Source organism: Phoenix dactylifera, chromosome 1 (genome assembly GCF_009389715.1).
Source record: "Phoenix dactylifera cultivar Barhee BC4 chromosome 1, palm_55x_up_171113_PBpolish2nd_filt_p, whole genome shotgun sequence".
NCBI classification, from domain to species: Eukaryota; Viridiplantae; Streptophyta; class Magnoliopsida; order Arecales; family Arecaceae; genus Phoenix; species Phoenix dactylifera.
In genome coordinates this window covers 35,275,602-35,281,467 of record NC_052392.1, presented here as the reverse complement: position 1 = coordinate 35,281,467, position 5,866 = coordinate 35,275,602, and the positions used below count along the sequence as shown (strand labels likewise).

The window sequence follows — 5,866 nt, the reverse complement described above, 5'->3', positions numbered from 1 at the left end:
TATTCCTACACTGTGAACTCGAGTCTCATCCATCCATAAAAAAAGTGATCTGTGCACTGATCTCATCGGATCGATCACCGTCCTCGTGATGATCCATCGATCAGGAGCATTTAGGAATTAATCACCAATGACACATGGTTCAAATTCTCAACTCTTGAGAATATGCATCATCATCTTATTAATTTCTTGGACGATTCATAGACACATACACAATATGAATGAAAAAGATGCCAATTTGTTATTCAATAATTATAAAGTCAAGTACAAAACTATATTCCAGAATTAATAATGTGTCAGCCAGATTGGCTTCTAGGGCATACATCTAACATGCCCTTCGTTGAATTGATGGTTATCTCTATTCATTGCCGTCAGTGTAATAGTGGGTCCATGTCGTTATTTATAATATAGCTATGTTAGATAGGCACTATTCATATTTATTTCTACGAGCTTCATGATGCCTCTGCTAAAGATTTTTATAAGTAGGGTCTTTCTAAACTAATTTTGATTTTATGGGCTTGAGTTGTCTCTTTAGGATAGTTAGTAGAGGTTGCAAGAGTTCTCCATCTGATAGTTTGTTCTTTGTAAAATTGGTAGATGTCTTGTCGGTGAAGTATCTGGCTTTCTGGTTCTATTTATGATGTATGAGTTACCAGCAGAAGGTTCTACTTATGATATGCTGTTCTTTTGCTACAGATAGTCTGTTCTTGAACATATAAAATTATAGGGTGCATAGTTTTGTTTAATTGTTTAATGGTTATTCACTTAGAAATTTTATATTTAATTATATCTGTGAGCAATTCCTATGTATCAATTTGTTCATATCAGCCGAACATCAAGCAAATCGCTAATTGTTGGCTTTGTTCTTTTTTCATATATTAAGTTATGGTATCATTGATGGCTGCTTCTTTAATATCAAACATGCAACGGGTATTTTTATTTTCTTTTATATGTTAATACTTTCACCTGAATTGGAAAAACTAGACGGCCAAATTCTTTGAACGTTGCAACGGGCACCAATAAATGATTTTCCAATATTTTCTTTCTCGAGTATTTTGAAGTATCTTCGCATTATATATTTTCTAACCTTTAACCTTCTGCTTTTTAAAATCATTGAGTGCTAAGTGTAGTAGCTGAAGCGTATAAATAAGGGCCGGATATAGCAAATGAAGTGCTAAACTGTGATTCTATGCATGAAATCGTTGTGCTATAAATTGTATTTCCGCTGCACCAATTTTGAAACACCTATTTCAACTTTAATTAGCTCTTTGTGTGCCGAGGCCCATGGCAGCCCAAGGACTAGATACAATCTAGCTCTCACCCATGGAAATCAACTTTTAAGCTCACTTAAATTTAGGTTTCACTTAATAATGTGATAATTGACAATTTTTCAAGCATTGGGAACCGTTGTTCTTCCATCTCACGTCAATGGCTTGTCTCCGTATTTGGAAAAGAATACTTGTAATCGCAGCCGACTTACAAGGAATAACTGAAAAAGCAATCATCTCTAATCATTCACTTTCTCCTCAGACATGATGCTTTTTTTTAATATTCTACTGCAAGACATATTGAGTTGCTAATCAAGTAGTTACTTGCTTTCTTTTTGCTTTTTTCATATATTCACATGAATTCTCTTTGCAGCTCTATGGATGTAAGTTTTAAAAGACGAACCTATTTGACCACATACATTTATTCTAGTTTGATGAAAGTTTTCATTCAGTGTAACTTGAGTATTATGTAACCTGATACAATTCTAATTTAAAGAGTAATAAGAAAAAGAAAAGACGCACTACAAGAAAATAAGGTTTTACCGATCCTTTTTTGCCGATGCATTTTGCAAGCGTCGGTAATTTTCGGTTCAGCCCCAGCATATGCCGACGCTTTTAGAAAGCGTCGGCCCTAGACGATGCTAATTAGCGTCGTGGTAGATTGTGGCCTAAGACGACGCGCGTCAGAACTCAAATTCACAACAAAAAAACATGCGGGCCGTTCCTCTCCTCCTTTCTTTTCTCCGGCGATGAACCGTATATATTAATAATGTGTGGTGTGGGTTGTCGTCGACAGCCAGCCAGGATTCTTCCTCCTCTCCCTCGTTCCTCGTCGCCACCCTCTCCCTCCTCGTGCTCGCCTCCATCTTCTTCTTCTACTCCTTCGTCGCCTCTCTCGAGAAGTTCCTCACCTCCCGGCGCCCTGTCTCCGCCGGATCTTCCTCCTTCGCGGCCGACGCGGGCGGAGCCGCGGTAAAAGCGCTCGATGACAAGATCTGGGGGAAGGAAACAGGGAGGCTTTATGGGGATCCGGCGGATCCGTGGTCGGGGCTGTCGGTGGTTAGGGTTTATGTGTACGAGATGCCGGCCAAGTTCACCTACGATCTTCTCTGGCTCTTCAGGAATACCTATAAGGAGACGACGAATTTGACGTCCAACGGAAGCCCCGTTCATCGCCTCATCGAACAGGTTGTTTGCTCTGCCTCTCTTTTTCTTTATCTTGATGCTCCAAGAACCCTAGTTCTCAGCTTCTTTTCGGGTTTCTTGTCTTCTCCAGGTTCTTGCCGATTCCCTCGCAGAAAGATCGGACTAGTGCATTCGCCGGAGACGCAGAAACCCTGGGGATCGAGGGATTTCTTGGAGAAAATGATTTGATTTCGAGACATTTTGTGGTTGTTGAGGTATATGATTCTTTCACGAAACCTAGCTTGTGTTTCTATGTAGAGATATTTCGGCAAACAGTGCTTCTTGTTAATATCTCTTAGGCTTCTTGGATATGCTCTAGAAATATTAGCTCTCCGGATCCCCTAATATCTTGAACATCTATTGTGTCTGATGGTAGATTTGCTGGAGCTAAGTTCTTGCTGAGGAAACCCTCGGAATTGAGACGTTTTGTGGAGGAAACGCTGTAGTTATTGACGTACGACAAACCCTTGTTTGAGGTTATTGCTTGGTTGTCTTTGTGAAATTACAGTTGTTGGTATGTGCTGCTTGTGAGGCCGCAATCAGAGCGGAAAAGAATGAATACTTCAGTCCATACAAGATGAAATGAAAAATCTGCATAGATAGAGAGGTGCAGAGAAAGGAGGAAAAGAGAAGGAGAAATGGTAGGGATCGTAGCACGCTTCCAAGGCTATATGACGAGACCCAACCCTCTCTTCTGGTACCACTTCTTTCCCTTTTGCTCTCCTTCCTGCATAAAAACAAAAAGCTTTCCTCTGTTCTCTATTCCTCCGTTGATTTCTCTGCTTCTCTTTTGTGTTTTCTGTTATGTTTTTCTCTTTTATTTGCTTTCCCTTCTCACTTCTTTGAGCTTTGATGAAGCTGGTAGCTTGTGTAGATGGGGCATCCGTGTGAGGATGGTTTAGTAAGTTGATTTTCGCTCTACTTAGAAGCTGTTAGTAAGTTGATTTTCATAAATTTCTTGAACGCCAGGTTTGTGTTTGTTCTACTTAGAAATCTTATCTAAAAGGCTCCTCAGCAGACAGCTTTTCCTGGAAATGCCTTCAGTGATACTGTACTGTGATAAACTATACCACCAGGAAGCATGAGGTTAGCTGTTGATAGGACTTGCTTACTGCTGGCCTTTCCAATTGCATCTTTTTTTTTGTGCTGGTTTTCTTTTTTCCTTTTGCTTTCCTTTTGGTGAAAAGAAAATTTAAAGAGTTAAATTTAAAGCTAGTGAAAAGTTTAGCAGCCTCTGTAATCGTTGCAACTGTTTTTGATTTGTCTGCATTTGATCTAATGTTACCTGACACAGGATCTCATAATACTCTCTCTTTTTTTCTTTTAATGAACGATGAAGTGAGGCATCTCCTCCATTCTTATTAATCATATAAAATATATTTACAAGGTAAGTTGGCTAAGTTATAAAAGTGCATTTATGTATGGAGGATCTCATAATACTCATATTTGTTCTCAACTCAGCAGATGGATCCTATAAGAAAACTGTGTATTGAGGATCTTATAATACTCATATTTGCTCTTAACTCATATATGGATCCAATAAGAAAACTGTGTTGGTTTGCTGCGAAAGATTAATGGCTTATCCTCCTTATGCATAATTGAGCAGGGGACCAGGCGTTGTAGTCCTAATCCTATCATGGATCATCACCTTATATACTCTCTGGCAAATGGTACCTGGAAAGCTTATTCGATCGAAACCATGAGCTGGGGCAGCATGCCTTCGGAGACAAGCTTGGTCTTTGGATTGTGGTGCCTCAGCAACTTGTCGTGGAGGTGGGCGTGAACATCGTCTACATGGTCACAGGCGGAAAATCTCTAAAGAAGTTTCATGATGTTGTCTGCCCTGACTGCAAAAACATCAAAGTCACCTATTTCATCATGATCTTCGCCTCACTGCACTTTGTTCTCTCCCAACCGCCCAACTTCAACTCAATTTCAGGTGTCTCCTTGGCAGCTGCTGTCATGTCCCTCAGGCATATACTCTTCTCTATGATGCCAAAGCACCTGATTATTCTCTCTGACTCTATATTGCTACATGTTGGGTAACATTATTTTAGAAATCATTAGTGACAATATCTTTATAAGGGGCTTGGTTATGCTTACGATTTGTACTTTTGATCACTTAAATGATGATGTTGTTGAGAAGCTGATGGTTACTGTCCCTGGTTTCCAGCAGCTGTTCTTCAGCTGCAATCAACACAGTAACCTTAATTCAATAGAAGATACTGCCTATGTTTTCAGGTTTTTGTTGTGGTGATTACACAATCTGATTATTTCTGGGTTTCAGATTTTTAGATTGATTCTTGGTCTCATATACCAGTCAAGTTTTCTGTGGCTTTTATAATTTACATTTGTATTTTTTTTTTAAAAAAAATAGCAATCTCGACGCTTTAAAGCGTTGGTAAATAAAAATTGTGGGATGCCTACGCCGACGCTTTAAAGGACGCTTATAAATACATTTGCCGACGCTTTAAAGCGTCGGCTAATCTGTTTTTGCCGACGCTTTTCTTAGCGTCGGGAAATTCTTGTTTTTGCCGACGCTTTTTCTTAGCATCGGCAAAAACTTTTGCCACTCCGATATCGCCGACGCTTTTGCGACGCTTCTATTTGCGTAGCGGGAAGTTTAGCCGACGCTTATAAGCGTCGGTAAAGATTATAAAAAGCGTCGGGAAAGATGAATTTTCTTGTAGTGACGGTTTCATATACCTCGCTTAATTGATCTGTTTCTATAGCTTGAGATCAATTTACACTTAAATACGTGGCAGATTACTATATCTTCCTCATCTCAGCCATTATTATCTAGAGTAACTGATGAGAGCACAAAAGTGCAATCATCGTACCATCTTAATTAGTATTATAGTTAATCTTTAATGATAAAATTAATTAATTAACGTTGTATTTGTGTTTGAGTGCAGTAATCCAAGAAACCAATTAACATTAGGTTTGAGCCCAATGCCCGGCAGCCCGAGCTCAAGTCAAGCCAGCATCTTCCAGGGCCTGCACATCCTGACTTCATCCCGCGATACATCACAACATCACGAGCATCTCCGTATCCACGTCCAATGATCCAGATCGGCTCCTCCGGCTTCAACCCCTCTTCCAAAATAATCAAGCGAGCATCTCACCCCACCACGCCCGATCCAGCCAACCGTCAGATTCACGCCCGTGATCCTAATCTTTCCTTCCCAAATCAGCAAACCTCCCAGCTCATCCAGCAACGGTTCCGTGGCCAGCCCCTCTCCCGTGATCCAAGCCGGACGATCCCACGGTAGCCTCCACCTCCACGTCACTGCCAGCAGCCCAAGCTCCCGAGTCCGCCTCCTTTGAAGCCGGTGATGCATCCCACGCTTCAAGCCTCCCAAGCATCCGACTCCCCTTTCATCCCGGAATCCCAGCGGCCAGCCCCTCCTTCCAAT

General features: G+C 40.8%; 1 long non-coding RNA gene across 1 annotated transcript; it reads left to right on the top strand.

Annotated features, from left to right (window-relative positions):
* Positions 1-1,953: 1,953 nt before the first annotated feature.
* LOC120112884 lies at positions 1,954-4,696 on the top strand. The gene is made up of 4 exons (XR_005514520.1): positions 1,954-2,453; positions 2,542-2,665; positions 2,827-3,147; positions 4,057-4,696. It is a non-coding gene; the product is annotated as an uncharacterized LOC120112884 (long non-coding RNA).
* The last annotated feature ends 1,170 nt before the right edge of the window (positions 4,697-5,866 follow it).